This window comes from Neophocaena asiaeorientalis, unplaced genomic scaffold (genome assembly GCF_003031525.2).
Source record: "Neophocaena asiaeorientalis asiaeorientalis breed wild unplaced genomic scaffold, Neophocaena_asiaeorientalis_V1.1 scaffold35, whole genome shotgun sequence".
Taxonomy (NCBI): Eukaryota; Metazoa; Chordata; class Mammalia; order Artiodactyla; family Phocoenidae; genus Neophocaena; species Neophocaena asiaeorientalis.
Genome location: NW_020172984.1, coordinates 2,169,261 through 2,180,348, shown reverse-complemented (window position 1 = coordinate 2,180,348; position 11,088 = coordinate 2,169,261). Strand labels below are relative to the sequence as shown.

The following is an 11,088-nucleotide window of genomic DNA, read 5'->3' as shown; positions in this document are numbered from 1 at the left end:
TAGGGGCGGGGCTTGGGCTCTGTGCGGCAGGAGGGAGGCTCAGAGGTCAGAGGATTAGGTCTGAGACCCCAACAGGCTTCTTGGTGCCTCAGTTCACAGGGAAAGCACTGGCCTGGTTCTGTTCCTTCATGCCCCTCCCCCACTGTCTCCCCCAGGGTCTCCCCCCTCACTACTGGACCCCTAACCGTGGGTGGGTCCCACTGGGTGTAGGAATTCCTTCCCTCCCCCAGCCACCCCTCAGGGGTGCTGGTCCCGGAGGTCCGGCCTTTACTTTTGCTGCCCCTTCCCTCCCTCCCACTCCCTCAGGACCCACGCCACGGGAGGGGGTCCTTGGTGGGCAGGGGATCAGACCTGGGATCTCAACAGGTCCCTGGGAGCCCAAGTGGGCGGGGGAACCTGGCCACGCTGCCTTTTGATGCTCTGCCCTCCCAGTGGTTCCCCAATTTCCCCCTTTGGGTGTGGGATCCCTTCGTCTCCCCCAGCCACCCCTCAGGGGCGCCAGTCCCGTCTGGCCTCCACTTCTCCTCCCCCTTCACTCTCCCCACGCCCCACGTCCTACCCAGTCGCTGGGGGTCCTCCCGTCCCCTTAGGTGTCCGTGGTCCCCCACTAGTTCCTGGTAGGTGCCCTAGTTGTGCAAAGGAGTACTTTAACACCCAGCAAAACTTTGTAAAGTCCTATTTCTCTTGCTCTCAGTATCTTTCATTTGCAAGGCAGCTCCAGATGTGCAAGTAAAATGTCCCAGGAGTTTATAGGAACAAGAGAATAATTTTGCCCAGGGGCTCAGGAAACGCATCGTAGAAAAAGCTTTTGAGTGAAGTCTTGATTCGTAACTCTTTGTAGTTTACACGGTTATATAGATATATATAGATATTTACACAGTGATATATGTATGTTCGTACATATATATATATATTTTAAATTTCAAATTACCCTTTTTTGAGTGACTAAAACAATGGAAATTTATTTTCTCACAGTTCTGGAGGCTGGATGTTCAAGATCAAGGTGTGGTTGAGTTTGGTTCTGGTTTGCAGATCCCTGCCTTCTTGTTGTGTCTTTTCCCTGTGTGCCTGCATCCTTTGTGTCTCTAAATTACCCTTTGCAGTAAGTTTTTACAGATTCAGGCAACATGTTTACCAATTTATATGGTATATAAGTATCTATACATATAATTTATATTTAGCTCAATTGAAAGCATTTCTTAAAAGAGGAAACTTATGTAAAGGAAAGTAATTTGTGCAACATCATTCAGTGTTGAAATTAGACTTGAGCACAGGTACTCTGAGTCTTAAGATTTGTTTCCTTTCCTATATCATGTGGATGAGGTTGGATCATAGGAAGAGGCTAGAAAGCATCCTGAAGGAAAAGAACAGCATGCAAGCAGGTGTGCAGAGTCTGGGTAGGGAGTAATGGGATAATTCAGTTTGGTGAAGTCACCGAAGGTAGTCAGAGGGGGTCAAATTTGAGAGGCTGAGGGCAGACCTTGGAGGGGTAAATGCGTAGTTGAAGAATTTGACCTTTAGTCTTCAGACAAAAAAGGGGCCATTCATTTCTTGATCTGGAAACTGGCTGATTGAATAAGTGATTGAAGAAACTGTTTACAGCTGTTATTTTCACACATGCCTTTAGACAATTCAGAAAGGAAAGGAAAGGAAAAACAAGTCCTCTTGTTCAAAAGTAAAATATTTTTTAGAGAACAGGTAACCTACTGAATTGGTTTCTTGCCTTTTTTTGATTCTTAAGCTCTAACTTGTAATTCACTTTTCTTGTTCTTGCACAATTCTTTAAGTGTCTTATTCAGAAAGGGTACCTGTGATAGTTTTTTGCGATAGTTTTTTGCTTTGTTTAGTTTAGTCCTTGCATACCTCACAAAATATTTCTTTTTCCTTCATACACAATACATTTTTTGGTTAGATATGAAATCCATAGTTCACATCTGCTTCTGAGTTCTATAGTTAGTCCCTTGTCCCTTTGTTTTTAAGGGTTGTGGAGGACATATTTTCATTCCTATGTATATAACCTGATTTTAATTTTTGATATATTGAAGGACTTTTACCTGATGAAAGTTGGAAAGCTTTGTGTAGTTTTCTTTTCATTAAAATTTCCTAGACTGTAATAGTATTCTTAAATATTTAGTATGGGTCTTTTCTTAGATTAGGATATTTTTTCCTGTTATTTCATGTTTTATTGTGACGTTTTCATCTGTACTGTCCTTTCTAGAAACTAAAGAAGTGATGCTATGTAGAATGTGTATAGTTACAGAAAAATAAATTAATTTTCATGTATGATAAAATATTTGTCAAAAATATTCATTTTGGGGGCTTCCCTGGTGGTGCAGTGGTTGAGAGTATGCCTGCCGATGCAGGGGACACGGGTTCGTGCCCCAGTCCGGGAAGATCCCACATGCCGTGGAGCGGCTGGGCCTGTGAGCCATGGCCGCTGAGCCTGCGAGTTCCGGAGCCTGTGCTCTGCAATGGAAGAGGCCATGGCAGTGAGAGACCCGCGTACCGCAAAAAAAAAAAAAAATTCATTTTGATTCTACATAGCTCCTAATTCAACACTTGTTACTCGATGAGGAAATTGAGGTCCCAACAGGTTAAATGACTTGTCCAAAGTCACTTATATAGTTTATACTAGAAAACATCTTGATTCTCTGTCCTTTTCTCTTTCCATTATGCCATCCTGCTTTTCTTTTGACTGGCTGATAGGCTGAAAAGTTATGAGTAGGAAACTATGTATTAGAGGACAGACTTGTGGTTGCCGGTGGGGCGGGGGTGCAGAGGTTTAGGAGATTGGGACTAGCAGACGCAAACTATCGTATATAGGATGGATAAACAACAACATCCTATTGTATAGCACAGGGAACTATATTCAATATCCTATAATAAACCATAATGGCAAAGAATATGAAAAAGTATATATATAATTGAATCACTTTGCTGTACACCAGATACTAACACAAGTATAGTAAATCAACTATACTTCTATTAAAAAAAAGAAAGAAACTGAACTATATGTAAACTGACCTGGGTGCTAGTCTTCCTTTTTTATATCATTCTAATTGTATTAAATGTTTAGAAATGTGATCCAAAAGTTTATAGAAAGAGTGATCTGTGAGTATATATGAGGGAACTTAAAGAATACATGTCACTTTAGGTAAACATAAATTCATATTTGAGTTTAAACATTTTCACTCATAAAAACAATTATTAACTAGTCAATTATCATACTATAAAAATGGGCATAATTTTACATACTTTTTTAAAACTGAAATTTCTCATTAGGACATCTGCCAAGTCACTGAACAGCAGTCTTTCTTACATGAGCCTTCAAACATTTTTTTGTTATGTACAGCAGATTATTAACAAGCAAGTATTCAGCAAACATTTATTTGAGGACCTACTATATACCAAGCAATACTGTTTTTCATATGAAATTTCTCATTAGAACAGTTCTGGGCAATGAACAGTGATCTGTTGACAAACTCATCTGCTTTGGAGCTTGGTCCTTTTTTTTCCCCTCCTCATGATGCAAGAGGAGCCCCTTCTGTCCAGGGCCAGTCCCCCCAGCTATTGTCTGAATCCCATCCCGTCTGACATTCGCAGCAGTGAGTCCCCTCTGGCTCCATCATTCATATCCTCTCAGATCCTTGACTTTTTCTCTTTCCTGGTTCTCTCCTATAACACTAAAGCATGTTAAAATGAAATCCTCACTCTACCCCATATCCCTATCTGGCTTCTACCCTAATTTTTTCCACCTTATTACTAAAATATTTGAAATCAATTGTCTGTGTTCCCTGTCTCTACTTCCCATAGTAATCTGCCTTCACCCCCACCTTTTCACCGAAACTACATTTGTCAGTATTATCAGTGACTTCATTGTTGCTTCTTTTTAATCTTTATCTTACTTGATCTCTCTGCCGCATTTGATTTTGTTGAGCAATTCCTTCTTAAAAACCTTTCGGTGATAACATGATCTCCTTTGTTTCTCTCTGTTACACTTGAATCTCCTTTGCCTGCCCCCTTCTTCTCCTATATCTTATGTGTCAGTGTTCCATAGAGTTCCAGACTCTAGCATGGTGGCACATGGAAACATTCTGGTTCCCTGATGTGGAAGCTCTCAGGAAAAGGACCAAAACGCTATCCTTCTGGGTTTTTATGAAGCCTTCATTATATAGTCTGGATTGTCTAAATCATTGGTCAGTGGCTATTGATTCAACCTTAAAGCCTCTCTCCCCTCCACAGAAATCAGGGGGTGGGACCAAAAGTTCCAATCCTCTAATCACATGGTCAGTTCTCCTGGCTACCAGCCCCCAAACTCCCTTGAAATCCAAAAGTCACATCATTCACATAACAAAAGACTCCTTTATCAATATCAGCATAGGACATTCCAAGGGTTTGGGGAGCTGTGAGCCAGGAATAATGGATGAAGACCAAATATAAATGAGAAGTATATTTTGGTCATCTGAGTTAACAAATATATATTTCTGATAAGTTACAGTATCACAGGGACTCTCAGGTTCCTCAACCTCAAGATGTCCAAAACTGGATTATCATTTCTGTCACTAACACTACCAGCAAAATGAATGAATGTACAACTGAGTGAATGAACGAATGAAAAAAAATCTTGTGTTCAGTTTTTTCCACTGACCGGTGGTACTGTCCTCTGAGTTCCTCAAGCCAAAAATAACCTCTGGGGTATGAGAGATTCATTAATCCTTAGTGTTGTATTTTAAAGTCACAACTTTATAGATCTAATTTATCCTTGGAGTCTCAAAATAATTGTTTTTGCCTCAGTTTCCAAAGGTTCATTTTATCAGGAATCTATATATCTTTCATAAAATAGAAATCTCCATTAATGCTGAAGAAAATTCTCAAAAATTTAACCATTATTTCTCTGTGGAGGGCAAATGTAAGTGGACTTAGAACTACTTATATCCTTGATAGTAACAATTTCTAGCATTTATTATTGAGGTCCATTATAAACCAGGCATTATTTCAAATACCAAGTGTAATAATTCACTTGGTTTCCCAAAATTCCATGAGGTATAAGTACTGTTATCATCCCTGTTTCACAGAGGAGGAAACGGGAATGCAGAGAGTTTAAGGACTGTGTCCAGAGTGACAACCGGCAAGTAGCAGAAGCAGGATTTGAATGCAGCAGACTGGCTCTGGATACAAGCTCTTAACATGCGTGCAATAATGCTGTCTGGCAAAACAGCTTGCATTCCTCATAGCAGTTTTTTATCACTGTTTTTAATAAGTTAAAAATGCTTTAACTAGCACAACATTGTAAAGCAACTATACTCCAATAAAAATTAGTTTAAAAAATATTAAATAGAAAGAAAAAAGTCCAGAAAAAAAATTGTTTTGCGTTACCAAGATATGGCATAATTTTATGCCTAGAGTATACATGTGCAAGTTATTCTTAGAATATTAAGTAATGCAGTTCGCTGGTACAGTAACTAAGCAGTCATAAAAAATAGATCCATAATTTTCATTTCATTTTATATTATTTTTATTTTTTTAAGACTTTTTAGATTTTCTTTGACTCTTTGAAGCATAAACAATGGCAATAGCAACATTTATCTTCTGTTAAGTCCCCTGCTTACATACTTCACAATCAGCAACTCTATCATTTTATCTTACAAATACTTGGCTTTCCACAGTATCAACACGAATCATATTCTGTTCCTTTGTTGCTTGAAAATGGTTAAGCAACCATATAAGACTCATAGGAAATCAATGAATCACAAAATGGAAAGCATTTACTAATGTGACTTTTGTCTCGGTTGCCAAGTAGTCTGAGTTTGTTTCCATGGTAACCTGTCAGTATAACAAACTGTCACAAACTAACTTGGCCACTTTGTTTGTTTGTATTGTCTGGACAGCTTTCTGCCAGCTGTTTGTGTGTGTGTGTGTGTATGCATTAAAGATTACCACAAAAAAAATTCTGAGTAATTGCCTTAAGCACACAAAAATTTTTTTATTTGGATAAATTGTTTTAAACTCTAAGGCTATTATTTTGTTAGTACAAAATCTAAAAGATTATTTAAATTAACATATTTATTTCTACTTGAGTTCCTGTTAAGAAAGAGCATAGTCAGGAATATCTTAGGCTTATAAATTTTTTTATTTACAATATTGGTTCATTTGAAATATATAATCATAGGAGAATCTGCCAGAAACAAGGCAAGGATAAAGGAAATTAGGACCACATCCTGGGGGATGAGGACTGAATGTAATGATGGAGGAGGCCAACTCAGCCAGTTCCTGTCAGCCCCTCCCCTAGATGGCAGTGCTCTAGGACAGGGAATGGTGGACACTGAGGTATTCAGGGGACCAAGGCAGGCCAGGTCATACAGAACACCAGGCTTTCACCTGGAGGCTGAGTCAGGGAAAGATTCCTAGAGTGGGTAATAACTAATCTAAATGAGTTAAAATTAAACTGGTGAATGTAGTAGTTGAAAGGGAGAGTTGATAGAGTACGAGGGAAAGCAAACATCATGAACAAAGGCATACAGATGAGAAATAGTGTGAAGTAAATGGAAAATTACAATTAGTATGAGACAGAAAGCATCAAGCGATGAGACTAAAGATAGTCAGGGGCCTAGTCATGCAGATGCCATGTGAAGGAGGTTGGACCTAATCTGAGATGGGGAAGCAATGAGGAATTTTAAACAGAGGAACGACATTACCATATTTGTATCTTAGAAGAAGCTGTTTGGTAAAATGAGGAAGGTAGGTTTGCATGGGGGCCATTTGGGGAAACCTTTGCCGTATTTCAGGGAAGAACTGTTGAGGGACGGAATTAGGGTAGTGGGGCTAGACACATGAAAGAAGTTGATTTAGGAATAGGTGTGAAGTAATACAGGCAGGAATTTGTAGCTGGGACTGTTTATTTGTAGCCCACGAATGACATTTATGTGTTCAGTTCACAAATATTTATTGTTTATTATGGTTGGCAGTGTATTGTCCAGAATATTATACTGGGTTCGTATCCTCTGCCTTCATCATTTTTGGGTTTCTCCTCCAGTAAGTATTCTTTACTGTGCCACATTGTGAGTTAATTAATAGATGAGTATACTTTTCATAGCCCAATTCATCCCAGCCTGATCTCTTGGCTCCTTAGACTTTCTTACTCTCACATAAGAATCTGTTCCAAAGTCCTAGCTCACATGTCAGTCTGCTGCTTGGGAGGCGATATTCATGTGTCTAGATAGTGTCTTAATCCCTAGCAAGTGTGCCTGAGTTTATCTGTGACTTCATGAGGTGAGGCTATACAAGTCATGAAAAATATGGATAGGTTCCAAAGCATTTCATTCAAACAGTAATTCTTTTTAGCTTTATTGAGGTATAATTGACAAATTTAAATTGTTTATATTTAAGGTATACAACTTGATGTTTTGATATACATATACATTGTGAAATGACTGCCATAATCAAGCTAATTAACATATCTATCACCTCACCAGTACGATCTACTCTCTTAGCAGATTTCAAGTATACAATGCAGTAGTGTTAACTATAGTCACCATGCTGTACATTAGATCTCTAGAACTTACTTATCTTGCCTAACTGAATTCTATATGCTTTGACTAACACTTCCCCATTTCCCCCACTTCCCAACCCTGGCAGCTACCATTCTCTGTGCTTCTGTGAGTTTGACTATTTTAGATTCCACATGTAAATGAGATCATGCAGTGTTTGACCTTCTATGTCTAGCTTATTTCACTTTGTATAATGCCCTCCAGGTCCATACATGTTACTGCATTCCCTTTTTTGTGGTGGAATAATATATTATATATATATATATATGTATGTATATATGTTTCTTTATCCATTCATCCACTGACAAACACTTAGGTTGTTTCTATATCTTGGCTGTTGTGAATAATGCTGCAGTAAACATGGGAATACATCTATCTCTTCAAGATACTGATTTCATTTCCTTTGCATGTATACCCAAAAGTGGGATTGCTGGATCATATGATAATTCTATTTTTCAATTAATTTTTTTTATTGGTGTATAGTTGCTTTACAATGTTGTGTTAGTTTCTACTGTACAGCAAAATGAAGTAGCTAAACATATACATATACCCCTGATAGTTCTATTTTTAATTTTTAAGGACCCTTCACAGTATTTTCTATACTGGCTTTACCAATTTATATTTCCACCAGCAGTGTACAAAGTTTTCCTTTCCTCCACAGTCTTGCTGACATTTATCTTTTGTCTTTTTGATAATAGCCATTCTAAGTGGTGTGAGGTGATACCTCATTGTGGTGATTTGCATTTCCCTGATGATTAGCAATGTTGAGCATCTTTTCATATATCTGTTGGCCTTTGGTATATATTCACTTGAGAAATGTCTTTTCAAGTCCTTTGCCCATTTTTTAGTTAGATTATTTGGGTTTTTTGCTATTGAGTTGTTCGAGTTCCTTATATATTTTGGGTATTAACCCCTTATCACATAATATGGTTTGCAAGTGTTTTCTTCCATTCCATAGGCTGCTTTTCACTCTGCTGATTGTTTCCTTTGCAGTACAGAAGCTTCTTAGTTTGATGCAATCACATTTGTCTATTTTTGCTTTTGTTGCCTGTGCTTTTGATATCATATCCAAAAAATCATTGCCCAGACCAATGTCAAGAAGCTTTTTTTCTGTTTTCTTCTAATAGTTATACTGTTTCAGGTACTGTGTTTAAGTCTTTAATCCATTTTGAGTTGACTCTTTTTTTTTTATGGTGTGAGGTAATTACAGATCCAATTTCATTCTTCTGCATTGGATAACCAGTTTTCCCAGCAGCACTCTGCTTTCTCCATTGTGTGTTCTTGGCACCCTTGTCAAAAATCAGTTGAGTGTACATAGGTGGATTTATTTCTGGGCTCTCTATTCTGTTCCATTGGTCTATATTTGTTTGTATGCCAATACCATACCATTTTGATTATTGTGGCTTTGTAATACATTTTGAAATCAGGAAATGTGATGCCTCCAGCTTTGTTCTTCTTCCTCAAAATAGCTTTGGCTATTCAGGGTCTTTTGTGGTTACATGTGAATTTTAAGATTGTTTTTTCTATTTCTGTAAAGAATGCCTTTGGGATTTTTGTAGGGATTGCATTGAATCTGTAGATCACTTTTGGAAGTACAGACATTTTAAGAATATTAATTTTTCCAATCTATTAACACAGGATATCTTTCCATTGTGTCTTCATTAATTTTCATCAATGTTTTATAATTTTCAGTTTACAAGTTTTTTATCTCTTTGGTTAAGTTTATTCCTAAGTAGTTTATTCTTTTTGTTGTTATTGTGAATAAGATTGTTTCCTTAATTTCCTTTTTGGGCAGTTCATTGCTTGTGTCTAGAAAATACCCTGATTTTTTTTAATGTTGATTTTTGTATCCTACAGCTTCACTGAATCCATTTATTTGTTCTAAACTTTGTTGTTGTTGAGTCTTTAGGGTTTTCTACATATGTGATAATATCACATGCAGATAAAGATAATTTTAATTCTTTTTTCTAATTTGGATGCCTTTTATTTCTTTTTCTTATCTAACTGCTCTGGCTAGGATTTCCAGTACAATGTTGAAGAGAAGTGGTGAGACTGAGCTTTCTGACCTTGTACTAGAACTTAGAGGAAAAGCTTTCAGTTTTTCCCCATTGATTATGGTATTAGCTGTGGGCTTTTCACATATGGTCCATATTGTGTTCAGGTAAGCTCCTGCTGCACCTCTTTTGTTCAGAGTCTTTATCATAAATGGATGTTGAATTTTGTCAAATGCTTTTTCTGCACCTATTGAGATAGTCATGTGTTTTTTTATCTTTCATTCTGTTACTGTGGTATATATATCACATTGATTTTGCATATGTTTATCCTTTTAATATTTTGTTAAATTCAGTTTGCTACTATTTAACTGAGGAATTTTTTTTTTTTACTGTAGATCACAGGGAACTATATTCAATATCCTGTAATAAACCATAATGGAAAAGAATATGAAAAACAAGATATATATATAATCACTGTGCTGTACACCAGAAACTAACATAACATTGTAAATCAACTATACTTCAGTTAAAAAAAAGGAGGAGTGGTTGGAGTCTCTGGTTACAGTTGGCAGACTGAACCCTCATAGTTAATTCCACTTCAACCTGAAATCTGAACAAAATAAATCAGAGAAATAATAAACATAAACCCATAAAGGAAAAAATAGCAGGAAGCAGAAACACTTCTGGTCCACATTCTATCTGGTGAAATTTTAACCCCTTTGATTTTTTTCTCTGTAAACATGACAAATAACAGTTTCTTGCCAATAGACTTTTTTTTTTTACATCTTTATTGGAGTATAATTGCTCCACAATGGTGTGTTAGTTTCTACTTCACAACAAAGCGAATCAGCCATACATATACACATGTTCCCATATCTCCTCCCTCTTGTGTCTCCCTCCCTCCCCCCCTCCCTATCCCACCCCTCCAGGCGGTCAGAAAGCACTGAACTGATCTCCCTGTGCTATGCGGCTGCTTCCCACTAGCTATCTATTTTACATTTGGTAGTGTATATATGTCAATGCCACTCTCTCACTCTGTCACAGCCTCCCCCTCCCCCTCCCCATATCCCCAAGTTCACTATCCAGTAGGTCTGTGTCTTTATTCCTGTGCCCCCCCTTGGTTCTTCATGACATTTTTTTTCTTAAATTCCATATATATGTGTTAGCATACGGTATTTGTCTTTCTCTTTCTGCCTTACTTCACTCTGTATGACAGACTCTAGGTCCATCCACCTCATTACAAATATCTCAATTTCGTTTCTCTTCATGGCTTAGTAATATTCCACTGCATATATGTGCCACATCTTCTTTATCCATTCATCCGATGATGGACATTTAGGTTGTTTCCATCTCCTGGCTATTGTAAATAGAGCTGCAATGAACATTTTGGTACATGACTCTTTTTGAATTATGGTTTTCTCAGGGTATATGCCCAGTACTGGGATTGCTGGGTCATATGGTAGTTCTATCTGTACTTTTTTAAGGAACCTCCATACTGTTCTCCATAGAGGCTGTACCAATTCACATTCCCACCAGCAGTGCAAGAG

General features: G+C 37.7%; 1 protein-coding gene across 2 annotated transcripts in view; it reads left to right on the top strand.

The window, feature by feature from the left end:
• The window catches only part of EEIG2 (EEIG family member 2), a 93,015-nt gene that overhangs the window by 17,481 nt on the left and 64,446 nt on the right, over positions 1-11,088 (top strand). The window contains exon 1 of one of the 2 annotated variants that reach the window (XM_024742139.1): positions 6,664-6,738. The exons of the other annotated variant lie outside the window; for it this stretch is intronic. The gene's annotated coding sequence lies outside the window, so the exon portion shown is untranslated. Of the gene's footprint in view, positions 1-6,663; positions 6,739-11,088 lie in introns of those variants that run through there. 2 annotated transcript variants of the gene reach the window in all.